Source organism: Myxocyprinus asiaticus, chromosome 34 (assembly GCF_019703515.2).
Source record: "Myxocyprinus asiaticus isolate MX2 ecotype Aquarium Trade chromosome 34, UBuf_Myxa_2, whole genome shotgun sequence".
In the NCBI taxonomy this organism is placed as follows: Eukaryota; Metazoa; Chordata; class Actinopteri; order Cypriniformes; family Catostomidae; genus Myxocyprinus; species Myxocyprinus asiaticus.
Window position 1 is genome coordinate 18,665,576 of NC_059377.1, and position 11,429 is coordinate 18,677,004.

General features: G+C 37.3%; 1 protein-coding gene across 1 annotated transcript in view; it reads right to left on the reverse strand.

Annotated features, from left to right (window-relative positions):
* The window catches only part of LOC127425490 (engulfment and cell motility protein 1-like), a 178,930-nt gene extending 169,020 nt beyond the window's left edge, over nt 1-9,910 (reverse strand). The window contains exon 1 of the mRNA XM_051671552.1: nt 9,775-9,910. The gene's annotated coding sequence lies outside the window, so the exon portion shown is untranslated. The remainder of the gene's footprint in view (nt 1-9,774) is intronic.
* Between the last annotated feature and the right edge of the window lie 1,519 nt (nt 9,911-11,429).

The window sequence follows — 11,429 nt, forward strand, 5'->3', positions numbered from 1 at the left end:
CTATCTGTACACCTTATAAATACTACATATAAATACTATTATAGGTTATAAATATAGGGTATAATAGATGACAGTGGCGATAACTTCACCTTGGACACGAGCGTAAGCGTGCAGTGTAAACAAAGATGCAAATTAATTCCTTGCAATCAGCTGTCTCCTCAAAAAACGCCGTTTGCGAGCAGCAGCAAGCCGCCTTCCCCTGGACATCTGATGATTTACACCATGAAGCGTACATATACGCAGCTGTCGTTCACTCTGCTGTGCATAAGGGCACCAAAATTACAAAAAAACAAAAAGTATGATGAGTCACGTTGTGTTCTCCATGCGTGTTTGTGATGACGTAAGATGAATGCTAATGAACCAGGGTTCCATAGAATCAAGTGAGTGTGAAACCAGACCAAAGCTGCGGGGGGCACCGGGAACAATCGCACTCAGAACCGGACAGCAGCAAACGTGCCCAGTGTGAAAGCCACCTTAGAGTCAGACATGACAAAATTAATGACTTGCAGTTCTTGGTCGTTTTTCACAAAAAAGAACCGGCTAATAAGAGTCATTCATTTGAAAATCAGACTACACTGGTCATGAAGTATGTTCTGCACCATAGATTCAAAAGAACCTGCTCAAGAGTTATTCGTTCAAGTATCTGGCTACACTGGTCGAACTGTACGTTTTGCACTTTAGATTCAAAACAAATGGCTCTTAAGAGTCAGACGTACTGGAATTGGAAAACCTGGTCACGCTGTATGTTTCACGTTGTATATTGAAAAGAAGAATCGGCTCATAAAAGTAATGCATTCGAAAATCGTACTACACTGGTCACGATGTAAATTCAAAAGAACCGGCTCATAAGAGTCATTTGTATGGGAATCAAACAACACTGGTCGCGATGTATGTTTTGCGCTTTAGATTCGAAAGAACCGGCTCATAAGAGTTATTTGTACGGAAATCAGAATACATGATAGAACTACATTAGTCGTGCTGTATGTTTTACACTGTACATTCAAAAGAACAAGGTAATAAATGTCATTCATACGGGAATACAACTACACTGGTCAAACAATGTATGCTTCACGTTGTTTATTCCAAAGAATCGGCTCATAAGAATCATTAACTCGGGAATCTGGCTACGCTAGTCGTGCTGTATGTTTCGTGCTGTACATTTTAAAGAACTGGCTCATAAGAGTCATGTGTGCTGTGTGTTTCTTGCTGCTGGTTAAATAGTGGTGTTGCAGTTCTGCTGAATGGTAGCACAGGAAACATTGTCAGAGTATTTAACTTTGTGCGTCCACATGCGTGAACATTGTATTTTGGCTACACTATATGCAACGCATAATTTAAATGAATAGAAACTGAATACTATTCACAAGATTCGAGTGTCACTTAAAGGGTTAAATTCTGCCGCACTGAGTCACATGACAACAACATGCTGTCGATTTCCTTGAAGCACTCCTACGGACACAGCGCCAACAAGAAAGACTCTGGTAAGAAATCTCTTTAGATTTTTTAATTGAAATCTCTTTGGTTGTAAAGAGGAGAGTCTAGTTTAGTTTGATATGCTGCTTTAAGAAATCTGCTCATTTTTCACATATCAGCACCCTGATGATGTCCACATATGTGGAAACTGGCACCGCATTTCCTCAAAATGTAGAAAAAACATTTAAGTTATTCAAAATAACTTTCAACTCTAACACATCTGTGGGTCATTTCGCTTCATTTTAATATATATTTTGTTATGTTTAATTTTGTTATCTCTGTGCAATAAGATTCTATTCATTAACATTAGTAAATGCATTCCTATATATTTACTGTGCATTTTCACATTGAGAATAAATGTGTTCATCCAAAAGCTGAAAAATGTTGCTTTCAGAGGCTTTATATGGAGTTAAGATGAAAATAAGGTGTATTTTTAACTGTTCTGAGAGCAGTGCAGACAGACAGCACATTGGAGGTTAAGTCATTCACTAAATGGTGAACAAGGGAGCATCCTAAAGCTTTCTGTGCAGCTTGCATTCAATCCTAAAATCCAACCAAACGTTCCGTTTCAGGCTGCAGATGATGTTTGGACCACTCAACATGTTTGGCAGACATGGGACAACGGTAATCAGTACATAGATTCAGAATTTTATAATGCTACATTTTATTTTAACATGGTTGGCAGTGATTGGATGATGCTGGTTATTACTTTGAATAAGAATTACTTATTCAGCTTGACAGAAAATCAGCTGTAATGTCTGTATTATCTCAAAAACATGAATAACCAACACTACTGGACACATAATAAACTATTTGATGAAAAAACATCTGACTTTCTATAGCTTAGTGTTATATAAAACTTCACAACGTAGTCTCGATGTCCGCATATGTGGACATAAATTTTTACGAAAACTATTTGCTCTAGAAATTTTTTTTTGTATTGTATATTAGATGCTACTAGTTACAAATCAAAAAGTGAAATGAAAAATGCACACAGCAGTCACGCAGGGGTCTCAGAGGTTAAGCACATTTACATCCGCATCGGTGGAAGAATGTACATTCAAGAACCGATAACGGATCCGAAAGTCATCAAATCATTTGTTTCCGGTATTTTTTGAAAAATGCAATCGGTTCTGAATAATGGGTTCTCCAATCCCAACCCTAGATGAGATCTCTTCTGAAACTCTAAAGGACACACATAACTGTGTTTTTAGAAAACACAGATTACTTACTGCTGTCTAGGAAAACAATATTAAAGAGAGATCTCATTTGTAATTTTGCTTTCCTGTGAGAGTCTATAAACGACTCCCAATCTACTGCACCAGTTATAGAGAGTGTCCAGACAAAAGTAAAGCCATACTTAGTTTAAACACATGGGATGAGACCCATTTTAACAGAATATTAAAGAATGTGGTCAAAACAAAGCTTTATATAATGACCTGGTTTTAGTCTTGCGATGAGATTAATCATCCAAAGCATGGTAGTAAGTAGAACAGTAAAAACCAAAAGAAGAATTTCTTTACACTTCTTTACACAAAGCTTATTTGGAGACTTTAACACCTTCATTAATACCTGTCTGCATCTGTAATTAATCTAATGCCAGAAGCAATAATTACATGCACTGCAACAATGTCAATGCGACATGACTGACCGGAATTTATGTCAAAACCGATGCAACACATCTAACACACTATTTTTGATTTGAGTTTGTTTACTTCACTTAGTTTGTGCTTAAAAGAATAGATAAGACCAGTTTTCCTATTAGGTGTAAGTCTAATAAATTCCCTTGAGTTCCCCAATTAAAGCTGCCTAATAATTTCCACTGTGTTCTAAATGAATTTGTGTTTGTATTGCATGTCGTTACTACAGTTAACAGACTAATGCCTGAAAAAAATGAAATCGAATTAAATATTAGGTTCAAAGTGAACATTTTTTTTTTAATTATTTTATGATTTGATCACTTTCATCTTTGTTTGTTTCTCATCTTTGATGTCACTAAGCAATGCGTTTTGAATAACTTTTGAATAAAAGTTTTCATAAAGACAGATGCTCCATCACTCTCATTATTTTCGCTTTAATGACATGTCATTTTAATGTCTTCATTTACTGTATTTGTTATTAGCAATAGTGTATTTGTGACAGTTCATGTCTGAGTCTAGGTTATAACAGCTACGGAAAATGTTTCATGCTATTCAGACAACATCGGCAGTGAAAATGGACACACAACCGGCCTCTTTAATCCGTAATGCTTTTAACGTTTTAATATTTTGATTATTATCTACAAAAAAACATAAGTGCATGATAACTATTGGGCTACTATTTAATACATCTGGCAACTTCCCAGCACCATGGTTTGTCATTTACCGATATTGTCGATCATTGTCTGTCTATGACCGTCACAATCAACATCGGGGTATTTGTCAGATATCATCGATATCTGATTACATCGTTATATCGCCCAGCCCTATACAGGTCCGGAATTACATTTTTGGGTGAACTATCCCTTTAAAACCCAATAAAGCTCTTTAAGGTAGAGTTAGACAGAGAAGCTCACCGCCAAAATGGGAAGATAAAAAAAGCCAGGGAAGAACACATCATATGAGGAACAGTTTAGAATCCAACAACTCGGGGCCTGGGTAGCTCAGCGAGTATTGACGATGACTACCATCCCTGGAGTCGCGAGTTCGAATCCAGGGTGTGCTGAGTGACTCCTAAGCAACCAAATTGGCCCAGTTGCTAGGGAGGGTAGAGTCACATGGGGTAACCTCATTAGTGGTTCTCGCTCTCAGTGGGGCGTGTGGTAAGTTGTGCGTGGATTGCGGAGAGTAGCATGAGCCTCCACGTGCTGTGAGTCTCCGCGGTGTCGTGCTCAGCAAGCCACGTGATAAGATGCGCAGAATGACCATCTCAGAAGCGGAGGCAACTGAGACTTGTCCTCCGCCACCCAGATTGAGGTGAGCAACCACGTCACCACGACCTACTAAGTAGTGAGAATTGGGCATTCCAAAATGGGGAGAAAAAGAGGATAATATTTTTTTTTTTAAATGTTTTAAAAAGAATCCAACAACTCCCTCCTGAGTGAGTGAGTTAGATGCGAGAGAAGGGGGTTGGGTGGTGAGAAAGATGGAGAGGGAGGGAGATGGGGAACATGAAAGAGAGAGAGAGCAATTACTTGCTGTCAAGAACTCATCATAAATTGGCAAGGTTGCACTCAGAGGTGAGACTGAGGAATTGCAGAAACTAACTTATTTATAAATACATACACCGTAACACGCTGCACATGCAAGGAGTTGCTCTCAGTGTGGCTCTGCAAACTTCTGTGTGTCTTTTAGAAAACTCATCCGATCACGGTAACAGCCTCCACCACACAGAAACAAAAATAAACCTGACGATAAACTCCAACATATAGCTGAAAGATATAAATAATAGAACACTTTTTCCTATACCAGCTTAAAGGAATAGCTCACCCAAAAAAATGAAAATTCTGTCATAATTTACTGACCATTGTTGCTCCAAATGTGTATGACAACCTTTTGTCCCTGGAACACAAAAGGAATTTATTAAAAAAAAAAAAAAAATATCTTCACATATTTTTCACCAAATAATAAAGATAAAGTGACTCAGGGCTGTCAAGCTCTAAAAAGGACAGAAAATAGTGCAGTAATTGTATCAAGTACTGTTTTTCTTTTTCTTTTTTTTTTTTTTTTTTTTAGGAACTTGACAGCCCGTAATTTCTACTCCGCTTCATTATATGGTGAAACGACAAGTGAAGATTTTTTTGTTTTATTATTATTTTCCTATTGTGTTCCTTGAAAAAAAAGGAAAGAAATTCATATAGGTTTGGAGCGGCATTAGTGTGAATAAATAATGGCAGAATACATTTTCATTTTTTGGGCGAATTCTTCATTTAAAGATGCCCTGAGACATTTTTTACTCATTAAAAAAAGTTTAACTCCTAAATAAAATGTATTGTAATTTTGAAACATAAAATTTATAAAATCATGAACACTCACATGAGATGACTCTAGTCATATCAGCAACATTATAAAAGCTGTTTTAATCTACATGGAGAGAGAATCGCCATGGGGGCTGCCATGTTAGAATCACATGACCAGCCGAATACTACTCGCTTAATCTCAGTAACCATCCTGTTATTTGACACTTTCACTAGTGAATTAAAGTAATCATAGCTCACTGTAAAGAATGGATTTCTACAATGACATCTGAATCTGAAAACTATTGATTTTAAATGATGCTGCATCCAAGCCGCAAGGTGTCAGTGTAAGTCAAAGACAACATGAACAAAAACTTGCAGTTTGCACCTTTCATGTGACCTACAAGCAAGCCATTGTTAGGTTGATTCCCCCAAAAGTTTCAACATAACCATCCCATCCAGCCCAACTCGGAAACATTGGCTCAACTAATGGTGTGAGTTTGGGGTAGGACAATCTGTTTGTCTGACAAATGAAATACAGGGGAATATTTGGGAAACCGATTTGAAAAACAGTCATTATATTTGCAATTCCGTATGGTGATACTATTGGTATAGAAATTACACACTTCACCTTAAAACAGATCAAATTAAGTCTAATGCAAAGTGATATCTAGTATATCAAAACTGCTTTGGTTAGCGCACATCCTCTTAAAGGGGTCATGACATGAAGTATCAAATTTTCCTTCATATTTTGACATATAAGAGGTCATTGTACTATAAAAACATACAGTAAGTTTCAGAACCCAAAACTTCCTCCTCACTGCAAAAAGAGCATTTGTTAAAACCGAGCTGCCAAAACGACTCGTTCGCTACTTCCTTCACATTGTGGTGTCAGACTGTTGTAGTCATTTGCATCTGACCACCTCCACAACAGCACATCAACTTCTACTTTACCTTTAATCACAGTAGCGGTGAGCAGTGAGCTGGTGTAAAAAACTTTGGTACTATTCAAAGTGAACCTCAAGGAACATTTTAAATCATTAAAGAAGGCATGCCATGACCCTATGGTGCACATGCTCATACAGTGGTGGCCAAAAATATTGGCACCCTTGGTAAATATGAGCAAAGAAGGCTGTGAAGAAATATGTCTTTATTGTTTATCCTTTTGATCTTTCATTCAGAATATTCACAAAAATATATTCTCTAATGGATATCAAACAATTGCAAACACAACACAAGTTTTATTTAAAAAAAATAAATAAATAAAAACTAATACTTTTGTCAAAAATATGTGTGGCACAGTTATTGGCACCCCTAGAAATTCTTATGAGAAAAATATATCTAAAGTATATTCCCATTCATATTTGACATTTTTTAGTGCACCTGGGTGACTAGGGACATGAAATTGTTCAGCCATGACTTCCTGTTTCACAGGTGTATAAATAAGAAGTAACACACAAGCCAAATTCCCTTAGTCATCTATCACACTGGGTAAGACCAAAGAATAAAGTTATGATGTGTGGCAAAATGTTCTTGAGCTTCACAAAATGGAAAATGGCTATAAGAAAATAGCCAAAGCATTGAAAATACCCATTTCCACCATATGGCAATAATTAAGAAATTCCAATCAACTGGAGATGTTATGAATTGGCCTGGAAGAGAACGTGCATCTATATTGTCTCCATGCACTGCGAGGAGGATGGTTCAAGTGGCCAAAGAATCTCCAAGGATCACAGCTGGAGAATTGCAGAAATTAGTTGGGTCTTGGAGTCAGAAAGTCTCCAACACTACAATCAGACGTCACTTACATCACCACAAGTTGTCTGGGAGGGTTTCAAGAAAAAGCCTCTGCTCTCATCAAACAATAAACTCAAGCATCTTCAGTTTGCCGGACACTACTGGTACTTCAAATGCAACCAGTTTCTATGGTCAGATAAAGCAAAAACAGAGCTTTCTGGCAACAAACACCAGAGATGGGTTTGGCGCGCACAGAGAGGTAGCCATATGGAAAATACCTCATGCCCACGTTAAATATGGTGGTGAATCTTTAACGTTGTGGGGCTGTTTTTATGCCAAATGTCCTGGACATCTTGTTCGGATACATGGCATCATGGACTCTATCAAATACCAACAGATAAAAAAAAAAAAATCAAAACCCGACTGCCTCAGCCAGAAAGCTTAAAATAGGCCCTGGGTGGATCTTCCAGCAGGACAATGATCCAAAACACACATCAAAATCAACACAAAAATGGTTCACTGACCACAAAATCAAGGTACTTCAATGGCCATCCCAGTCCCCTGACCTGAACCCCATAGAAAATTTGTGGGGTGAACTGAAGAGGAGAGTCCACCAACATGGACCTCTGAATTTGAAGGATCTGTAGAGATTCTGTATTGAGGAATGGTCTCAGATCCCTTGCCAGGTGTTCTCCAACCTCATTATGCATTATAAGAGAAGACTCAGAGCTGTTGTCTTGGCAAAGGGAGGTTGCACAAAGTATTGATTAAAAGGGTGCCAATAATTGTGCCACACATATATTTGACTAAAATATTTGTTTTTTGATCAAACTTGTGTTGTGTTTGCAATTGTTTGATATCCATTAGAGGATATATTTTTTGTGAATATTTTGAATGAAAGATCAAAATGATAAACAATAAAGACATATTTTTCACAGACTTTTTTTCTCCTATTTACCAAGGGTGCCAGTATTTTTGGCCACCACTGTATATATACATATAAAATGGCAGTGTAAAAACTAAGTAGCATTCACTGGCCGCATATAGAAGGTTGAGAAGTTAACAATGTCAGCAACCTGACAAGAGTGCCTCTTAAAAAAAAAAACAAACAAAAAAAAAAAAACACATGCATTTGAATTAATGTCATGTTGTGACTCAATTATATCTGACCCAGAAAACACTAAATATACATGCGGTGGGCAAGCTTACATCTCTTAAGACCAACAGAGCATGCATGTGATGTCACAGACAGCCGACTGGGGCCAAGACACTGAGCTCACACTTGCCTCAAGCCATACATGAGGATAAAAGAAACAGACTGTCACTGCAACAAAACACATTCCCATCTGGAATCCACTAGTCCTTATCTCACGCATCAGAAATGCCCTGACTGCAACAAACACAGACAAGCAAATATAAGCATGCAAAGATGAAAAGTTGTGATGGTTTTCAAAATCAAAAGGGAGGAACTGTTCCCTCTCTAGATGGATTGACTTCTTTTGAACGCGTCTTTCGTCCGTCTGCACTCTGCACTGTTTTTCAATTTTGTTTTTTCTGTGTAAACATGCGTCAGACGGACGTCTTTGACCGTTGCGCAGCGTTTTCTAGACGCCGTGTCAAGTTAAAAAGAGGCAACTTATAACAGTTACAAAAACGTGTTTCGAGACACCTGCGTTTTTTTTTTAGCATAAGAATATTTTCGGCCTGAACGGCCCCTTACAAATGTCATTTATTCCTCGGTTATTACACACTTTCAAAACTCTTCCATCTATAAACTTCACTGGTGTATAAAAAATTCTGGTTAAAGATCTAGAGTTCATGCAAATCTCAACTGGGGTTGCAACAAATCGATAAAATCGGCAATAAAAACAATAACGAATGTCATCGATTATTTGGGCGTGTCAGCGACGTCACTTAATAGTATTTTTTTCTTTTTTTTTCTGTCGTCAAAGTCTTTTGTTTGGTATGCTTTCCTTGTAATTGTCAACTTTTGTATGAAGAATTATCCTGATAAAAACAGACCTTAAAGTGATGAGACAAAGCCATCTTTCAAAGTACAGTCAACGAGGATTTAACCAATGAATTTCATTGGTTCATCAAATATTTATATTCCATATATTAAGTTCCAAACTACAGAAAAGAGATTGCTCTTGGTCTTAAAACAATATTCAAATCAATGTGTATTCTATATAAAGTTAATTTTAATGTATCACTCTCGATGTAACATTGTTGCCGCTAAAATGTAACAATTGTGAAGTGAAACTTATTCGTGGTTGTCACCGTGTTATGACATCAGTGTATTCTTGCAAGTCTGACAGAGAGTTAAAGCTTCTGAGTGTAAGAAATTATAATATGTATGCTGCATTCATACTATGCACTAAGAGCAAATATGTAAAACTTCACAATCAGAGTGTCCTTAGGATAGTGATTGCTTGCATGGAGGTCTCTGTCAAACTGTCTGTCTGTCCGCGGTGCAAAAGATGGGCTATTCTTGACTCTCACAACTGCCCCCCACCACGGCGTTTCAACTTCAATCAATAAGCATTAAACAACCCGGAGCGGTCAGATGTCGCGCGCCTATGAGAAACTATCATCAGTCGAATTAGAGTTCCAGAATAAAACGTACAGACCTGAAGCGGCAAGGCGACTTTTCCTCCTTCCAGGGATTTTTATTTGGGAGTTTGTGGCAGTCGCGCGCTCCCTCCCTTTCTCTAGCGCACTAGATAGATAGCGCTGATGATGTTTTCACTTCCGCTTTCCTCCTCCTCCCGTCCGATGATTGGCTCTTCTGTTCTGGACATCCACCAATCACAGCACAGAAAATCCTGATCATTCAATAGATTTTTTCATTTTTTTATTTATTTATTTATTATTTTTTATTTTTTTCATCTCGATTGTGATGACTGTGTAGGTTTTTGTTTCTTGAATAAAAAGTTATAATATTTAAAAAAAAGCGGATGACAATAACACTTCGCTTTCTCCTGCAATTATATTATTACCATTAGATAATATTTTAGGAGAACAATGGGTTTTAATAATTAATTGGTTTTGTGGGGTGGGTGTGTTTACAATGAGCACACACACACACACACACACACACACACACACACACACACAGTCACACTCACACTCATTACAATTTCAATTTAACATATAAATAAATCACAAATAAATAAAAGCAAGTTTAATATGCAAAGATCCAGTTTTGCAGTATTTTAATATTTTAACAGCTTGAATCAATATCAGCAATTTTTGGTCTGTACAGAAAGGACAAATCAGACTTGTAATAAGGATTAGAACAAAAAATAATTGCATGTTATTTTGTCTTCAGGGCATATTTGACATTTTGTCAATATCTGTCTACCAAATCTTAATATGCTCACAATGTCCACACAGATGATCTATCCCACTGGATAATGTGATGTGTATTACTGTAACTGTCCCAAGATTGACATCATATGCCTACACCATTATATCCACAGTTTTCCTGAGCAACCACTGGGCGGCGCCATGATGATTCTAATTTTCTGTTTTGTATTTCTGGTCTCCAGATGCCAAGTAAAAACGGCCTAAATGAGCGATCCAGAGGAGAACAACAACCATTTAAGTTAAATGAATTTCTGGCTCAACTTGCGCAGTTGTTGGCTGTCATAACTCAGAATAATTAATGATATCAACATATCTCACCTCAGACCATCGCTTCCTGTCATCTACACACTCAGGTGTGGCACTGTCGATAAAAACGGTCATCTCGACTCTGTGAAGTACCTGCATGTTTTTGATCATTTTTACAAATGTATACCTTAAACATTACATTACCCGCTAAGAATATATGGTGATGTGAGTAAAAACACTGGAGAAATCGAAAACAGTCGAATAGTGGAACACTAAAAAAAGGTGGATTATTAGAATGGACACAACCCTATAAAAGCCCCCTTAGAATTTCTACAATTATATTAAAGGTGCACTCAGTAACTTTTGTCTTTGTGTCATCTTGGGCTTACACTGACACCTAGCGGTTTGGATGCAGCATCATTTAAAATCAATAGTTTTCAGTTTCAGATGTCATTGTAGAAATATAGTATTCACAGTCAGCCATGATTACTTTAATCAATGAGTGAAAGAGTCAAATAACAGGACGGTTACTGAGACTGAGTAGTATTCGGCTGGTCATGTGATTCTTACATGGCATTTATTGATGAAATATTTGACATTTTCCACCAGTGTTATGCATATACATTTGAAATCAAACTTATTGGCATGCATAATTAGACTTCAGCTCACC